The 19,114-nt window shown below is 54.4% G+C and overlaps 1 long non-coding RNA gene across 1 annotated transcript in view; it reads left to right on the top strand.

Annotated features, from left to right (window-relative positions):
* Positions 1 to 19,114, top strand: part of LOC119975909 — a 64,043-nt gene that overhangs the window by 18,461 nt on the left and 26,468 nt on the right. Inside the window, exon 2 of the long non-coding RNA XR_005462827.1 lies at positions 7,934 to 8,194. This is a non-coding gene — a long non-coding RNA (uncharacterized LOC119975909). The remainder of the gene's footprint in view (positions 1 to 7,933; positions 8,195 to 19,114) is intronic.

Consider the following 19,114-nt stretch of genomic DNA (forward strand, 5'->3'; position numbering starts at 1 on the left):
AAACCGCGCACACGAGGAGGAAGAATTAACCCTCTCCAGGGCATCAGCCCATGTCCCGTCTTCGATCTGTTCCCCCAGTTCCCCCTCCCACTTAGCTTTCAGCTCTCCTACTGACGCCTCCTCCGCCTCCTGCATAACCTTGTAGATATCAGATATCTTCCCCTCTCCGACCCAGACTCCCGAAAGCACCCTGTCGCTCACCCCCCTCGCGGGAAGCGAAGGGAATCCCTCCACCTGCCACCTAGCAAATGCCTTTACCTGCAGATACCTGGACATGTTCCCCGGGTGAGCCCAAATTTCTCCTCCAACTCCCCCAGGCTCGCAAACCTCCCATCAATAAACAGGTCCCTCAGCTGTCTGATGCCTGCTCCGTGCCAACCCTGAAATCCCCCATCAATGTTCCCCGGGACGAACCTATGGTTCCCCCTTAACGGAGCCTCCATCGAGCCCCCCACTTCTCCCCTATGTCGCCTCCACTGCCCCCAAATCTTGAGGGTAGCCGCCACCACCGGACTCGTGGTATACCTCGTAGGAGGGAGCGGCTACGGCGCCGTTACCAGGGCCCCCAGGCTTGTATCTCCACAGGACGCCCTCTCCATCCGTTTCCATGCTGCCCCCTCCCCCTCCATTACCCACTTGCGCACCATCGACACATTGGCCGCCCAATAATACCCCGAGAGATTGGGTAACGCCAGCCCCCCCCCATCTCTACCCCGCTCCAAGAAGACCCTCTTCACCCTCGGGGTCCCATGCGCCCAAACAAAGCTCATGATGCTGCTAGTCACCCTTCGAAAAAAGGCCCTCGGGATAAAGATGGGCAAACACTGAAAAAGGAACAAGAACCTCGGGAGAACCGTCATTTTGACGGACTGCACTCTACCCGCCAACGATAGCGGCACCATGTCCCACCTTTTAAATTCCTCCTCCATCTGCTCCACCAGCCTGGTAAAATTAAGCTTATGGAGAGCCCCCAACTCCTGGCCACCTGCACCCCCAGGTATCTGAAACTCTTCACTGCCCTCTTAAATGGGAGTCTCCCAATTCCCTCCTCCTGATCACCCGGGTGTACTACAAATACCTCACTCTTGCCTAAATTTAACTTGTAGCCCGAGAAGCCCCCAAATTCCGCTAACAGCTCCATCACCCCCGGCATTCCCCCTTCTGGATCCGCCACATACAACAGCAGGTCGTCCGCACACAGCGATACACAATGTTCCTCCCCACCCCGCACCAGACCCCTCCACTTCCCTGACTCCCTCAACGCCATAGCCAAAGGTTCAATCGCCAGTGCAAAGAGCAAGGGGGACAGGGGGAACCCCTGCCTGGTCCCACGGTAGAGCCTAAAGTACTCCGGTCTCCTTCCATTGGTAACTACACTTGCCATCGGAGCCGCGTAGAGCAGCCTCACCCATTTGATGAATCCCTCCCCGAATCCAAACCGCTCCAGCACCTCCCACAGGTACCCCCACTCAACTCTATCAAACGCTTTCTCCGCATCCAGCGCCACCACTATCTCCGCCTCCCCCTCCACTGCCGGCATCATAATAACATTTAGCAGTCTCCGCACATTCGTGTTGAGCTGCCGTCCCTTGACAAATCCTGTCTGATCCTCGTGTATCACCCCGGCACACAATCCTCTATCCTGGTGGCCAGGATCTTCGCCAGCAATTTGGCGTCAACATTGAGTAGCGAGATAGGCCTGTATGATCCACACTGCAAGGGGTCCTTATCCCGCTTTAGGATCAGAGAGATCAGTGCCCGCGACATCGTCGGGGGCAAAGCCCCCCCCCCCCTCCCATGCCTCATTGAAGGCTCGCACCAACACGGGGCCCACCAGATCCGCATACTTTTTATAAAATTCCACCGGGAACCCGTCCGGCCCCGGCGCCTTACCTGACTGCATTTGTCCAATCCCCCTGACTAGCTCCTCCAACTCTATCGGTGCCCCCAGCCCCTCTACCAGCTCCTCTTGAACCTTTGGGAAACATAGCCTGTTCATGAAGCTCTCCATCCCCCCTCTCCCCATCGGAGGTTCTGACCGGTACAGTTCCTCGTAGAAGTCCCTAAAGACCCCATTTACTTCTGTCCCCTTCTGCACTATATTTCCACCCCCATCCTTCACTCCCCCAATTTCCCTAGCCGCATCTCGCCTGCGGAGCTGATGAGCCAACATCCTGCTCGCCTTCTCCCCATTCTCATATACCGTGCCCTGCGACCTCCTCCACTGTGTCTCCGCCTTTCTGGTGGTCAACAAGTCAAATTTGGCCTGCAAACTACGCCGTTCCCCCAGCAACCCCTCCTCCGGTGCCTCTGCGTATCTCCTGTCCACATCCAGGAGCTCCCTCACCAGTCTCTCCCTCTCCTTCCTCTCCCTCCTTTCCCTATGGGCCCGGATGGAGATCAGCTCCCCCCGGATCACTGCTTTCAGAGCCTCCCAGACCATCCCCACCCGGACCTCCCCCGTATCGTTGGTATCCAGATACCCCTCAATCTCCCCCTGGACCCTCCTACACACCTCCTCATCAGCCAGCATCCCCACATCCAGGCGCCAGAGTGGACGCTGGTCCCGCGCCTCCCCCATCTCCAGATCAACCCAGTGCGGAGCATGGTCTGAAATCGCTATGGCCGAATACTCTGCATCCTGCACCTTCGGGATCAATCCCCTGCTCAGGACGAAAAAATCTATTCGGGAATAAACCCTATGGACATGGGAGAAAAAGGAATACTCCCGCGCTCTCGGCCTCCCAAACCTCCAGGGATCCACCCCTCCCATCTGGTTCATAAACCCCCCTCAGCACTTTGGCCGCCGCCGGTCTCCTACCCGTCCTTGAACTGGACCGGTCCAGTGGGGGATCCAGCACTGTGTTAAAGTCTCCCCCCATGATCAGGCCCCCTGCCTCCAGGTCCGGGATGCGGCCCAACAAGCGCCTCATGAAGCCGGCATCATCCCAATTCGGGGCATATACATTTACCAGCACCACCTTCTCTCCTTGCAGCCTACCCTTCACCATAATATATCTGCCCTCCTTGTCCGACACCACCTCAGCCGCCTCGAACGCCACCCGCTTCCCCACCAGAATCGCCACCCCCCGGTTCTTCGCATCCAATCCTGAGTGAAAAACCTGCCCCACCCACCCCTTCCTCAGACGGACCTGGTCCGCCACCTTCAAGTGGGTCTCCTGGAGAATAGCCACGTCCGCCTTCAGCCCCTTCAGATGAGAAAATACCCTAGTTCTCTTAACCGGCCCATTCAGTCCCCTCACGTTCCAGGTAATCAGCCGGATCAGAGGGCAACCCGCCCCTCTCCCCCTGCCGGCTAGCCATAGCTCATCGACTGCTCGCCCCAGGCCAGCTCGCCCCGCCTGACCCGTTCCCCATGGCGATAACGCCTCTCCTCTACCCCCCCCGGCCCACACCAGCTCCTTCCTGGCCATTCCAGCAGCAACCCGGTATCCCCCCCACCCCCCCCCCCACCCCCCCAGGCTAGGACCCCTCCTAGCCGCGACCCACTCTCCATGGTACTTCCGTGAGTCAGCTGACTTCTGCTGACCCGGCAGCTCCCGCCAAAATCCATCTCCTCCCGGCATGGGGTCATCCCCCTCTTGCCACACCTCCTTGGCACCCCTTCAGCGGGGGAAAGAAAACCAGTGAAGGCCACGCCCCCACCTCCAGCTCCGCCCCCCCCGCCCCGCAGCGCGGATATCCAGAGGAACTTTCACACTGCCACACCCCACCCTTCTGACGCAGCTCCTCAAAATCCAGTTTCACCCCAACCCCAGTCACGTACAGAAGAGAACATATAAAACACAAACCCCCAACGTTCCCCACATACCCCACACCCATACCCAACAGACAAACCCACCTGGAAACAGAGCAAAAAGAAAACCAGCATAAGAATAACACCTGTCACAATTGAAGAACAGCAACAGCGAAAACAGCAACGGCCATAGTGTGTCCCCAGACCCTAGTTTGAGTCCAGCTTCTCCGCCTGTACAAAGGCCCACGCCTCCTCCGGGGACTCGAAGTAATGGTGCCGGTCCTTGTATGTCACCCACAGACGCGCAGGCTGCAGCATTCCAAATCTGACCTGCTTGGCATGCAGCACCGCCTTCGTCCGGTTGAACCCGGCCTGCCGCTTTGCCACCTCCGCACCCCAGTCCTGGTAGATTCGCACTACCGAATTCTCCCACTTGCTGCTCCTCTCTTTCTTGGCCCAGCGCAGCACACACTCCCGGTCACTAAACCGATGGAACCGCACCAGCACCGCCCGCGGGGGTTCATTTGCCTTAGGCCTCCTGGCCATCACTCGATGAGCTCCCTCAAGCTCCAGGGGCAAATGGAAGGACCCCGCTCCCATCAACGAGCTCAACATCGTGGTCACATACGCCGGGAGATCCGACCCCTCCAGCCCCTCCGCCAGGCCCAGGATCCTCGTGCAAACGTCCAGCTCCTCCAAGCGGTCTTGCCACTTTTTGTGAAGTGCCTCGTGCAACTCCACTTTCCCCACGAGGACCACGGCCTCCTCCTCCCTCTCAGCGGCCTGCTGCTGCAACTCCCGAATAGACGCCTCCTGTGCCGCCTGGGTCCCAAGCAGCTTGTTTGTAGTTGCATTCAGGGAGTCCAGCAACTCAGCCTTCAGCTCCGCAAAACAGCGCAGAAGAGAGGCCTGCTGCTCCTGCGCCCACTTCCACCAGTCCTCGGGTGTTCCGCCGGCCGCCATTTTTTCTTTCTTCCCCTGCTTCTCTTGGGGAACTGCTGCAGCTTTTTCCTTTGCCCCACTCCGGGTGAGCACCATAAATTATGTGGAATGCTCCTCTAGACACCTTCCCCCACTGGGATTCGTCAGGACAGCGTCGACTGCTGCTAGAATTCAGCTTTCATAAAGGCCCTCAAGTCAGCTTGAGAAACCTGAGCTGGCCCTTCCCCCGCCTGCCTGCTTGTAGAGGCTCTTGTTTGCTGCTGCTTCCACTGTTTTGCACTGTTTCTGAGGGTCTGATAACCCAGAAACATACTATTCCTGGGGGAAAGTACTCCTTGAACATTCCCCAACGGCTTTTCATCGAAATTCCAACCCGTGCCGACCAAAAAAGAGCTCTTTTCTGTAACCTTGGGCAGGAGCTGCCACTGTGTGCTCACTCACATCATAATGCACACCGGAAGTCGCGGTTCGACTCCTCTAACAGCGTCTGCAGAGTCTGGAAGACAGCCCTCATCCCGTCATTGTTTCCCTGTGTTTCTTGAGGCATCGGCTGTGCGGGTGGGTTCAGAAACTCCACGAACTCCGAAAACATCTGGGAGCCAGCTGCATCCTGGGCCTGGTCTGGCCTCCGCGAGTCCGGGCCCTCGGTTGCTCCGACCTCCACCTGCTGTACCTGCTCAGCTGTGATGTGCGAACCAGACTGTGACCCAGGAGACTCATCACTAAATAGGCCCACTGGGGTGAGTGTCTGTGGGATGGTGGATGGTGTGGGAGATAGCAGTGCCGCAAGCCCGATATTGTCGCAATTTAGCGCCTCCTCAATGGTGTGGGGCCGCTCAGAGTCCGGAGGGTTATCGCTGGCCATTTCCGTGGCTTGTGGTCTCGCCACCCTCTGGGCGTCCTGATCCGCAGATTGGGTTGGGGAGGATGGGCCTCCCCTCTGATCGGGCGCCCTCTGTTGTGCGGCCCCGGGTGAGGTGGCGGCAGATGCCTGTGTCCGTCTGCAGCCAGACGGCCCTGGTCGTTCGGCATCACGTCCTAGGGAAGAAAATGAGACGGGTTATTTAGATTTGCTCGGCAGGCCGCTGGACGGTCCCAGTGGGCAGCGTGTGAAGGGACAGAGGATGGGGGGCGTATCCCAGTGGGCAGGGTGTGTGAAGGGACAGAGGATGGGGGAGGTATCCCAGTGGGCAGGGTGTGTGAAGGGATAGAGGATGGGGGAGGTATCCCAGTGGGCAGGGTGTGTGAAGGGACAGAGGATGGGGGAGGTATCCCAGTGGGCAGGGTGTGTGAAGGGATAGAGGATGGGGGAGGTATCCCAGTGGGCAGGGTGTGTGAAGGGACAGAGGATGGGGGAGGTATCCCAGTGGGCAGGGTGTGTGAAGGGATAGAGGATGGGGGAGGTATCCCAGTGGGCAGGGTGTGTGAAGGGACAGAGGATGGGGGAGGTGTCCAAGTGGGCAGGGTGTGTGAAGGGATAGAGGATGGGGGAGGTGTCCAAGTGGGCAGGGTGTGTGAAGGGACAGAGGATGGGGGAGGTGTCCAAGTGGGCAGGGTGTGTGAAGGGACAGAGGATGGGGGAGGTATCCCAGTGGGCAGGGTGTGTGAAGGGACAGAGGATGGGGGAGGTGTCCAAGTGGGCAGGGTGTGTGAAGGGACAGAGGATGGGGGAGGTATCCCAGTGGGCAGCGTGTGTGAAGGGACAGAGGATGGGGGAGGGGTGGGTGTTTGTCAAGGAGGGTTGTCTCACTTGTTGCAGCTCCGCCAACCTCGCATAGCGCGACAGCCCGGGTGGCAGACAAGGTCCAGTGCCCTCTGTTCAAAGGTGGTGAGGGGGTGCAGGTTGGGCGAACCCCCTCCAGTCTTGTGCCGCTCACGGGTGTTGTGAGCGGACTTGGCCTGTTGGGGGAGGGTACATAGGTAGATCATTACAATACGGCAGGTATCAGCAGTCCGTTCAGATACTGGCACAGTTTGGGGGTCAAGTTGTCATAAGACGATTGCATCTCTCCACGGGGCCAGAGCGCTGGGTCTGTGACAACTTTGTGAACCACCCTCAAATAACTCTGCCCCAATCCCCCTCCACCCCCCTGTGCCAGGGGGGGAGGTGGGTGATTAAGTAAAGGGGGGGGAGGGATGGTTGTGACCAGGGGGCACCTTCTTGGCACTTACCCTGGCAGCCCTGGTGAGGTCGTGAAGCTTTTTTCGGCACTGCTCTGCAGAGCGAGGGGTCTGCCCCACAGCACTGATGGCAGCAGCCACCTCACGCCAGGCCTGGCGTACCGCGCTGGCAGGTTGGCGATGCCCTCTCCGCAGGCGGATGATGCCCCTCCTCTGCTCGACAACATCGAGCAGCGTATCCACATCGGCTTCCACAAAATGAGGTGCAGCTCTCCTGGACTCCGACATCATGGCCGACAGATTCTGTGCTCGCCCGCGCCTTTTTACGGCGTCGGGCGGCGACACGCGGGCGTGATCGTGTCGTCGCCGCGTTCCGTCGTCATCGCGCACGTGATTGACGCGGCCGCGTTACTAGCCCATTTCCCGGAAGTGAATACGTCGGGAAATGGACCCTTCCCGACCGTCGTAAAACACGCCCGTTTTTTACGACAATTTCGCGATTTTTCGCGGGTGCGGAGAATCGCCCCCCACATCCCTGAACTTTGTATTTGAGCAAAATTGGCAGTGTGCTTGTGACTTTTTCCCCGATAGTTTTCAGTTGTTGCTCTCACTGATTACCCATATTAAGAGTTCCCCTCCCTCCTCAACCCCCATCTCCAATCCTTTCTCCTGTGTCCTCACTTCTGTCAATCGGATCATAGCGAAATAATCTTTAATAACAGCCGATGTTAGCGAGCGATAATTACCACGATAGATTATTCATCCTTTTATCTGGTCTGCAGGAAAGGTACTATTTCGAAATGATGTGTCAACTGTCTGGGGTGGGGACAATGAATTCTCTGTCCTGTCCTTTACTACACACACTGCTGCCATCAACCTTTGTGGGGTGAATGAGTGTGTTTGTTGCAGTGAGGTTTATTAGACCCTGACGGTGGGATTTCTGAGGGGAGGGGGAGCCGCTGCCGCCATTCACACTCACGGGGGGAGGGGGGGGGGCAGTGCGGTCCGGAGGCGGGAAGATCTCCCCACCCCCCCATTCCCGGGGCCGTGTCGGGGGGTCCGTAGTTGTCCGTCTCCCGGCAGTAACTCTGTGTCTCTCTCTCTCTCTCACAGGGGCTCACACTACTAGCGGCATTCACGGATGTGAGTTTAACAGCTCCGGGACCTGGACCTTTATTGACCAGACTGTCTATGATCAGGAGCTGATCGCGTATTACGACTTTAACCTGAAGAAGTACATCGCGGTGAAGGACTGGATGAAAAGCAATACGGAGAGATGGACTAAAGAGAGGGGGGAATCGGGCTACCAGGAAGCGATCGCTTTCTGTGACCATAACATTGAACTCATGGAACAGTCGGCGCTGTCCCGGAAAGGTGAGAGCGGGGCTTGGGGGGGCTGTGCCCGGGTCCCGGGTTCCCTTGTAACTGGGGGGGGGGGGGGGGGGCTGTGCCCGTGTTCCCTTGTAACTGGGGGGGGGGGGGGGGGGCTGTGCCCGTGTTCCCTTGTAACTGGGGGGGGGGGGGGGCTGTGCCCGTGTTCCCTTGTAACTGGGGGGGGGGGGGGGGGGCTGTGCCCGGGTTCCCTTGTAACTGGGGGGGGGGGGGGGAGGAGGTGGCTGTTCTCAAGAACTCGCTGTCTGTAACGAGGCCTCTGGTTGGAGAAATCCAAGGAACATGTGGGAAGATTCAGCCCTTCCAGTCTGCTGTGCTATTCAATAGGAAGAGACAGTAGGTGCATGTGCAGGCGCTAGCGTGTTCTGGCGCATGTGCGGAACCCCTGGTGTATTTCCTGCGCATGCCCAGGGGATTTCTTCTCCACGCCGGCCATAGAACATAGAACAGTACAGCACAGAACAGGCCCTTCGGCCCTCGATGTTGTGCCGAGCAATGATCACCCTACTCAAACCCACGTATCCACCCTATACCCGTAACCCAACAACCCCCCCCCCCTTAACCTTACTTTTATTAGGACACTCGGACAATTTATCATGGCCAATCCACCTAACCTGCACATCTTTGGCCTGTGGGAAGAAACCGGAGCACCCAGAGGAAACCCACGCACACACGGGGAGGACATGCAGACTCCGCACAGACAGTGACCCAGCCGGGAACCGAACCTGGGACCCTGGAGCTGTGAAGCATTTATGCTAACCACCATGCTACCGTGCTGCCCTGTGCAAATAGTGCTAGCTTGGCACCTTCGCAGTGCCAGGTTGACACCCAGGTGGGCCAGGCCACCGGATCCCCCCCCCAGCACCCCCCTGAGGACTCCGCAGGCCTCCCTGAGAGCCAGGTCCCGCCGGTACGGACCTGATCTAATCTACGCCAGTGCGACTGGCCGAAAACGAGTGGCCCGCTCGGCCCATCGGGGAGTGGAGAATCGCCAGGGGGCGCTGCCAATGACCGGCGCAGCATTATCCCCGCCAAACACCCGGCGCTGGAGAATTCAGCAGCCGGCGTGGCGCCGGAGAATTCGGGGCGGGATTAACGCTGCCCCCCTGCGATTCGTGGACCCGGCGGGGAGTCGGAGAATCCCGTCCATTGTCTTTTAGTCGCAGGTGCTTCAAAAACCATGGGTACAATTTTACGGCCACTCTGCGGCTGAAAGGCAGTGTGGCCGATAAAAGTCAGGAGACCCGGCTCCCATGAAACATTGCAATGTAAATTCCACCCATTGTAAGTGGGATCACTTTAGCAAATCTGCATATTAAAGCTAAACAACTAGTCTACAGGGTTAAATCGCTGGCTTTGAAAGCTGACCAAGCAGGTCAGCAGCACGGTTCAACTCCCGTACCAGCCTCCCCGAACAGACGCCGGAATGAGGCGACTAGGGGCTTTTCGCAGTAACCTCATTTGAAGCCTATTTGTGACAATAAGCGATTTTCATTTCATTTCATTTTTCTTTAATGTGTGGGTTCCCAAAGTAACCAAGGCATTGGCATTGGGATTCATCCCCTTCGCCTCGGAGACCACCTGGGTGTCAACCTGGCACTGTCAGGTTGGCACTGCGAAGGTGCCAAGCTAGCACTATTTGCACAGTGGCGATTGGACCAGGGTGCTCTACATGGGTGTTGGGGCCAGGTATCGATTCAGGGGTCCCAGAGATCAGGACGCCATTTAAAAATGGCATCCCGATCTGTCACTACACTTAGGAGTTATAGTGAGTGGAGCTCCTCAATGTACAAAATGGGGCTATGCGCAGCCTCGGCCACACGTTCCCCGCTGAGGCCCCCTATCTAACACGAATGCCGTTTCATAGCGTTGTGCTTCTCAGCATTGCGTGCTCCGGGAAACACGTCGCTAAACGCACTCACTATGGGACTTATTCCTATTTGGTTAAATCGCTTGCATAAATCACATCCTGCCAACTGGTCCTCCTTATTCCTACTTCATGCCTTTTGCTGCTCAGCTAATTTCCTAATTAATTGGCCTATTTGTTGAACAGTTTATATCCAATGCTTTTTGGAATCATTAACTTCTTTCCAAAAAAACATTTTAGTTGGGTATTTACGGTTTTTATAATAATAATAACGATAACAGCAACATAAACATGGTACATAAACCAATTCCATCCCTACCCCGTTCTTCACACCCTAACAGTGGGACAGTAGCCTAGCCTTTCACCCCTAGATTTCTGCCTCTGCTGACATTTTCATTTTCTCCAACAAAGTCAATAAACGGCTGCCACCTCCGGATGAACCCTAACATTGACCCTCTCAGGGCGAACTTTATTTTCTCGAGACTGAGAAACCTAACCATCTCACTAACCCAGGTCTCACATTCGGGGGGCTCGAGTCCCTCCACATTAATGAAATGAAAATGAAATGAAAATCGCTTATTGTCACGAGTAGGCTTCAATGACGTTACTGTGAAAAGCCCCTAGTCGCCACATTCCAGCGCCTGTTAGGGGAGGCTTGTACAGGAATTGAACCGTGCTGCTGACCTGCCTTGGTCTGCTTTAAAAGCCAGCGATTTAGCCTTGTGTGCTAAACCAGGGAGGCAAAGGCCAACGCGTCGGCCTCTCTCGCCCCCTGGACTCCCGGCTCTTCCAACACTCCAAAGAAATGTACAGCAGCAGGTCATCCGCATAAAGCGAGACACGGTGCTACACTCCCCCCACCCCCACTGAACTAGCCCTTTCCAGTTCCTGGAAGCTCTTAACGCCATAGCCAGTGGCCCTATGGCCAGAGCAAACAACAGCGAGGAGAGGGGACACTCTTGCCTTGTCCCTCGGTGAGGTTTGAAATAGCCCGACATTAACCGATTCGTGCGCACACTTGCCACTGGTGCCTGATACAGCAACCGCACCCAATCAATGAAGCCCTAACCACCACCTCCATTCCCCCCTCTCACCGCCCCCACTGAGGGCATCGTGATAATGTTTCAGAGCCTTCTAACATTGGCCATGAGTTGCCTGCCCTTTACAAAACCTGTCTGGTCTTCCCCTATCAGCCCTGGTTCACAGTCCTCTATCCTTGTGGCCAGTATCTTAGCTAGCAGTTTAGCGTCCACATTCAAGATTGGCCTGTATGACCCGCATTGCTCAGGGTCCTTCTCACGTTTCAGAATCAGTGAAATCGAGGCCTGCAATATTGTTGGGGGACGGACTCCCTTGCCTCATTAAATGCCCTCCCCAGCAGTAGGGCCCAATATCTCCTCAAACCTCTTGTAGAATTCCACTGGGTAGCCGTCCGACCCCGGGACCTTGCCGACTGCATGCCCTTCAGCCCCTCCATTATTTAGGGGCTGTTTAGCACACTGGGCTCAATCGCTGGCTTTGAAAGCAGACCAAGCAGGCCAGCAGCACGGTTCAATTCCCGTAACAGCCTCCCCGAACAGGCGCCGGAATGTGGCGACTAGGGGCTTTTCACAGTAAGTTCATTGAAGTCTACTCGTGACAATAAGCAATTTTCGGGGCAGCACGGTAGCATGGTGGTTAGCATAAATGCTTAACAGCTCCAGGGTCCCAGGTTCGATTCCCGGCTGGGTCACTGTCTGTGTGGAGTCTGCACATCCTCCCCGTGTGTGCGTGGGTTTCCTCCGGGTGCTCCGGTTTCCTCCCACAGTCCAAAGATGTGCGGGTTAGATGGATTGGCAATGCTAAATTGCCCCTAGTGTAAGGTTAATGGGGGGATTGTTGGGTTACGGGTATAGGGTGGATACGTGGGTTTGAGTAGGGTGATCATTGCACGGCACAACATCGAGGGCCGAAGGGCCTGTTCTGTGCTGTACTGTTCTATATTCTATATTTCCTCAAGTTCAATTGGGGCTCCCAATTCCTCCTCCACCCTCAGGAACCTCAACTGCCCCAAGAACTACCTCATCCTCTCAACCTCAGCCGGGGGTACCGACTGGTATAATTTACTGTAGAAGTCTTTAAACACCCCATTTACCCCCACTGGGTCCAGGACCCCATTCCCACCTCTGTTCTTCACTCTTCCTATTTCCCTGGCCACCTCTCTTTTCCTAAGCTGGTGCGCTAACATTCTGCTTGCCTTTTCCCCGTACTCGTACACCACTCCGCTAGCCTTCCTTAGTTGTTCCGCTGCCTTCCCTGTAAACAACAGCCCAAACTCCACCTTTAACCTCTGCCGCTCCTTCAGTAACCCTGCGTCCGGGGCTTCTGAATATCTCCTGTCCACCTGGAGTATCTCCCCAACCAACCTATCCCTCTCGAACGAAAGGGAAAATGCTGGAAAATCTCAGCAGGTCTGGCAGCATCTGTAGGGAGAGAAAAGAGCTAACATTTCAAGTCCAATGACTCTTTGTCAAAGCCTATCCCTCTCTCCTCGTTCCACCGTTTCTCTGTGGGCACGTATCAAAATTAGTTTCCCTATGACTGCCTTCAGAGCTTCCCACACCGTTGCTGCTGAGACCTCCCCCATATCATTTATTTCCACATTGTTCTGGATTGACTTACTCACCCGCCCACAGACCGCCTCATGTGCTAATAGCCCCACATCCAGCCTCCATAACGGGCGGAGCCCTCTCTCCATACCAATCCGTAGATCAACCCAATGTGGGGCATGATCCGACACCGCGACGGCCGAGTACTCAGTATCGACCACCCCGTCAGTGGAGCCCTGCTCAGAATAAAAAAGTCGATCCGAGAATATATCTTGTGGACATGGGAGAAAAAAGAAAACTCCTTTGCGCTTGGCCATCCAAACCTCCATGGGTCCACTCCCCCCATCTGCTCCATAAATCCCTTCAATTCCCTCACTGCGGCTGGCACCCTCCCTTTTCTAGATTTTGACCGGTCCAATTCCGGATCAGTGACTGTGTTGAAATCTCCCGCCATGATCAGATTATGTGACTCTAGGTCTGGGATCTTGCCTAACACCCGTCTCATAAATTCAACACCGTCCCAGTTTGGTGCACAGACATTCACAAGTACCACCCACATCCCCTCCAGCTTACCATTTATCATTATGTACCTGCCCCCTGTATATGACACGATTCTCCCTGCCTCAAATGCCACTCGTTTGTTAATCAGGATCGCAACCCCCCCTGGTCTTAGTCCAGCCCTGAATGGAATACTTAGCCAACCCAACCCTTCCTCAATCTGGTCTGATCTAGGTGTGTCTCTTGTAGCATTGCCACGTCCGCCTTCAATCCCCTCAGATGCGCAAACACGCGAGCCCTCTTGACAGGCCCATTTCACCCTCTGACGTTCCAAGTAATCAGCCTAGTTGGAGGGCTATCTGCTCCCCACCGACTAGCCATTACCCTTCTTGGGTCAGCCTCCCGCTTCCGTCTCTCGCCTCCTCGAGCCCGCCCTCTGGCATCTGCCATTCTCGGCCTCCCATTTATCCCCTAGTTACAGTTCCTCCCCTGTCAGCAGAGCTGCTCCAACCCCTCTCCCCTAGTAACAGCACCAAAAACCCAACCCCCCATATCAAACTTATCGCCTGCTCATCCCCCACTGTGCTTCCATGAGCCAGCTGACCTGGTAGCTCCCGCTCATGGCACCAGACATCTTCTAAAAATGGGACTGTGTCCCCACGCCGGTGGGAAAACCGGTGGCAACCACTCTGGCATCAACAGCCCCTGAAAGTGGAGAATTCTCCATTTTGTTTTTAGGAGGCTAGGTTGACGCCGGAGTGGTTCCCACAGCTCCAGCCGGTGTCTAAGGGCAGGTGCGAGTTAGCGTGGACCAGACGGTGTATTTCCGCGCATACGTGGAACGGGCAGCATATTTCTGCGCATGCGCAGGGGTTCCCCTCTCTGCGCCGGCCCCCGGGCAATATTACGGAGTTCTACAAGGGCCCGGTGCGGAGGAAAGAAGGCCCCCACGAAACCAGCCCGCCCACCGATCGGTAAGCCCTGATCGCAGGCTAGGCCACTGCCAGGTCCCGCCGTGTGTGGGGTGAGTAATTCACGCTGGCGGGACTGGGAAAAACTTGTCAGCCACTCGGCCCATCGGGGCCTGTAGATTCGCCCGGGGGGGGGGGGTGGAGCTGTCAATGGCCCCCAACCGGCGTGGCAGGAATACTCGTGGCGGTGCCCGAAAAAAACAGCACCGGAGAATAGGGAAGCCGGCGGCGGGGCGGGATCCGCATCTGCCCCCCCCCCCCCCGGGATTCTCTGACCTGGCGTGGTGTCGGAGAATCCTGGCCCTTATTTCTCCATTGTTCTCCCTCCACCCCCCCGCCCCCGTTTGGACATGCATATTCAAAACATCTGTTCTCCAGGTCCTCCACCTTCTCCTGCAACTTTTTCTGCTGATCCCTCATCAGCCCCACCTGTAACTCCAGTTCAGTTAGGTGGTCCTCATGCTCGACCACCTTCTCCTCAATCTTCTGGATCGTCCAACCTTGGGCTTCCAGCCCCTGCTCCACCCAGTCGATCGATGCCTTGATCTGGTTTAGACCTCCTCCCTTAATTTGGCAAAACCCTCCTGAATAAATTTCACCAGCTGCTCCATTGACCACTGGGCTGCTGAGCCAGTGCCCTGCACCTCCGCTATGTTTTTCTGTGCTGTGGGTTTTACACGTGCCTTTTTTACTCGATTTTTCCTTCTTATCCGACCACTTCTGGTCCACATCTCCATATACTGGTGTGGGATTCCTCCTCACTGTCTTATCCACTCCCAGTTTTTCAAAAGAAACCTCTAAAGTCGGGAGAAAAGATCCGTCACGAGCGGGAGCTACAAATGGGTGACTTCCTATTCCATGACCGCCAACGGAGACACACACACACACACACACACACACACACGTAACACTGAGGAACTCCTGCAGTGAATGTCTTGGGACTGAGATGATTGACCCCTTTTGTGCTCAGCTATGCGAGGCTTCTTGATGCCATACTTGGGAAAATATTGCGCTGATAAAAATGTCATTGTGATGTTGGGGCGTGCTATGTACACTATCTCAGTTAATATTTGTGGTACAAAGAAAGTACTTCCAGTTGTATAACGTCACATGCTGGGGTACCACAAGGAGCCAAATTAGGCCATTTTATGGGCTGGATTTTCTGGTCCACAATCGTGTGTTTCTTGGTGGTGTGCCATTCGTTGGCAGCGGGATTCTATCTTTTCCCTCGGCTTGTCAATGAATTTCCCATTGAAACCCCATGCCACTGTGAAACCTGCCGTAGGTATGCTGCTTAGAAACATGAATCCCGATGACCAGAGAATTCCAACCTATATTTTGAGCCATCATAAGCTTCCCGGTGTAGAGTTGCCAAGTCTATTCATTGCAACTTGTATGTAAGTGACATCAACTTACACCAAGAAGATCAGGTATCTATAAATGTATTACAAGCAGTCATTATTGCTGTAGAATTGTGCTTTGTGTGCACCGCTCTCATCTTGTTTATGCATTTTGTTAGACCTTTTCATTTCTAGTCTCTCTCGTGCAGGCGTACCAAAGTATTGGTTTTGTATGCTAATGATCTAAAATGTACAATCTTTTTATTACTTGTATAAATTGTGATTTTTCTGACAGAGCCATGTTGAAGTTTTTCATCTTGCCTTTGTCAGAGGTTGGCAAGATTACAATGTAAAAGGAGCATAACCATCACACATTTAACGGTTTAATTTTTTTCAATATCTCAATGATCTCTGTCAATGGCAGTCAGTCTTGCCTCTCCTTGGCAGAATCCAAACTGAGTGCCAGTGAGCAGGTTGAGGTTAATGCTTCTATCACTTTGATCCAGCGGGGACAGTAATTGGTCAGGTTGGATTTGTCCAGCTTTTGCATACAGGGGGAACCTGGGCAATTTTCCATGTTGTTGGGTAGCTGCCATTGTTGTAGATGTATCTTTTTTTTTGCATTTACCAAATAATACTGTGCTTTTAAACTAGAATGGAAAATGCCGGGGAAAAAACTCAGCAGATCTGGCAGCTTCTGGAGACAAAGCAGAGTTGAGTCCTTTGGCCCTTCGTCAGAACTGTGTAGAGGTGCAAAAAGTGATGGAATAGAAAGGCCACAATATAAAGTTGTTGAACTCATTGAACTGGATGATGAGATGTTGCTCCTCCATTGACTTCACTGGAGCAATGCAGCAAAACTGTGGGTATGAGAGCAAGGTGTCTAGTTAAAAGGGCAAGCAACCAGAAGGTTGAAGTCGTGCTTGCAGCCAAAGTGAAGGATTTCCGCAAAGTAGTCATCCAGTCTGCATTTAGCTCTCCAATGTAGAGGAGACTGCATTGGGAGCAACAAATTGTAGGTCAAATTGAAGGAGGTACAAGTGAAACTTTGGTTCAGCTGAAAGGAGTATTTAGGACCTTTTGTGCAGAGGAGGTAGAGGGTCAGGTATTTCACCTTCTGCATTTGCATGAGAAGGTATTTTGTAAAGGGGATGAGGAGTTGGGTGTGATGGAGGAGTGACCAGGCTATCAGTGAAGCAGTGATCTTGCTGGCCTGGGGGATGAGTGAGACGATGTATTTAGTGGTGGAGGATGATCCTTTGAACATGGAGGCTGGTGGTAGAAAGTAAGGACAAGGGGTTCAGTGTCACGGTTCTGGGAGGAAGGGGTGAGGGCAGGGGTGTGGGAGATAGGTCAAACACAGTTGAGTTCTCTGTCAATCTACAAAGTGGGAGTGGAAAGAATCCTCAGTTGAGGAAAAAGGCAGAACTTTCAAAGGTGGCATCTGAGCAGATGTGACACAGATGGGGAGAATGGAATGGAGCCCTTCCAGAGAGTTGGGTGAGGTGCTGCAGTCTAGGTAGCTGTAGGAGTCGGTGGGCTTGTAATGAATATTGGTCAGTACATCACTGGAAATATAGTCTGATGTCAAGAAAGGGAAGAGTCTGAAATGGACCATGTGAATGTGACCAGAGGGGTGGAAATTGGAAGAAAATTAATAAATTTATCCAGGTCCAGACAAGAGCATGAAGTAGCGGCAAAACAATAATCGATATAATGGAAAGATGGAACAGGCCTGAGCAGGACAGGAACAAACAGTGTTCCACATAACCAAAAAAATACAGGCATAACTGGGGTCCTTGCTGCTATGCTTTTAAACTAGCTTTGTGTTCTTTTTCTACGTCAGTTGCCCCTGCCTATCTCATTTGGGCAAATAGAGCTCTTGACTTTAGGAGTATGCACCAATTCTATATCAACTTTCTTGAACACCTCTACAGATTTGTCCTTTTTTTTTACCCGTTTAATATTCCTGTCCAATTTACTCATCTCGTTGAAGTTAGTCTTGCCTAAACCTAGAATCTTGGTAGCTGTTTCATGAAACCACAGGGCGCGATCTAATTTCCAAGTGCTGTAGCGAGCGGGAATTGCCACAAGTTTCCCTGCTTGGCCCAGCGAGGACGGCAACCTATTTAACGTTAATTGGTCCACTTAACGAGGCCTCACGGGCTTCTCGCCCCGAATGAAGACTCGCCAGCTGATTCGTCGGGACCACGCTCGCCTGCCCCCGGTAATGACATCGAGCAGCATTTAAGCTGCACTTGCTCAGCCAACCCCAGCCAGCTCGCAACAATGGCGCCGAGGAGACCGGCCCCACGATTTGAGGGTGCAGACCTGGGAGGCCCCTGGACACAGTGGAGGCCAGGAGAGCTGTCCTGTTCCTTCGAGGATCCAGGAGGGTGAGCCACAAGGCCTCCGCCAAGGGTCTCCCACCCCCTGCCGCGCTTTGGGGCAGCAAGCCCAGTGCCCCTGAGCTTTTGTTTGTGAGCAAAGATTGCTGCTCACCTCGGCTCCCTACAGAAGCCCTTCCACCAGGTTCACATTTTTAAAAAGGAGTACTTGCCAGCGTGAGTACTTGCTCGGGAGACTGCTGAATGGCAGGAGGCTGTTGGACAAAGGTATGGCTCTCGGATGGAAATTGGGCTTAAGTGTTGATAATTGGTTTCTCGCCACGCTCTGGCGGGATTCCTAATTCGCCTACTGGAGCAGGCCGGTTGCATCACAAACTGTTTGGCACCTGACGCAGTTTGCGTTTTTTGGCCTCTCCCACTATTCACCGGCCTCATTACACTTTGAGCGTGAGTGTAACAAGCCTGAAAGATCGCGCCCACAGAATCCCTGCAGTGCAGAAGGAGGCCATTCGACCTATCGAGTCTGCACATCTTTGGACTGGGGGAGGAAACCCATGCAGACACTGGGGAGAAACTGCAAGCTCCACAGTCACCCAAGGCCGGAATTGAACCCGGATCCTTGGCGCTGTGCGGTAGCACGGCTAACCACTGTGCCACCGTGCTGTCCTTCAACTACAACGTAAACTTGATCATAGATGGTCATGGGGCTTGTTTAGCACAGGGCTAAATCGCCGGCTTTGAAAGCAGACCAAGTGTTATCCGTGTCACCAGTGTTATGCTCCTCTTGCTCAATGTGGGAGCTCAGGGACGTGGCTGATGTGCCTGGCTCCTTCACGTGTGAGAAGTGTGTCCAGATGCAGCTCTTGTTAGACCGCATGACGGCTCTGGAGCTGCGGATGGACTCACTTTGGAGCATCCGTGATGCTGAGGAGGTCATGAATAGTCCGTTTAGCGAATTAGTCACATCGCAGATTAGGATTGCTGAGGGAGACAGGGAATGGGTGACCAAAAGGCAGAGAAAAAGCAGGAAGGCAGTGCAGGTGTTCCCTGTGGTCATCTCCCTCCAAAATAGGTATACTGTTTTGGATACTGTTGGGGGAGATGACTCACCAGGGGATGGCAGCAGTAGCCAGGCTCATGGCACCGTGGCTGGCTCTGCTGTACAGAAGGGTGGGAAAAAGAGTGGAAGGGCTATAGTCATAGGGGAATCAATTGTAAGGGGAGTAGATAGGCGGTTCTGTGGTCGAAAACGAGACTTCCGAATGGTATGTTGCCTCCCGGGTGCTCGAG

The sequence above is a fragment of the Scyliorhinus canicula genome, chromosome 13 (assembly GCF_902713615.1).
Source record: "Scyliorhinus canicula chromosome 13, sScyCan1.1, whole genome shotgun sequence".
Lineage (NCBI taxonomy): Eukaryota > Metazoa > Chordata > Chondrichthyes > Carcharhiniformes > Scyliorhinidae > Scyliorhinus > Scyliorhinus canicula.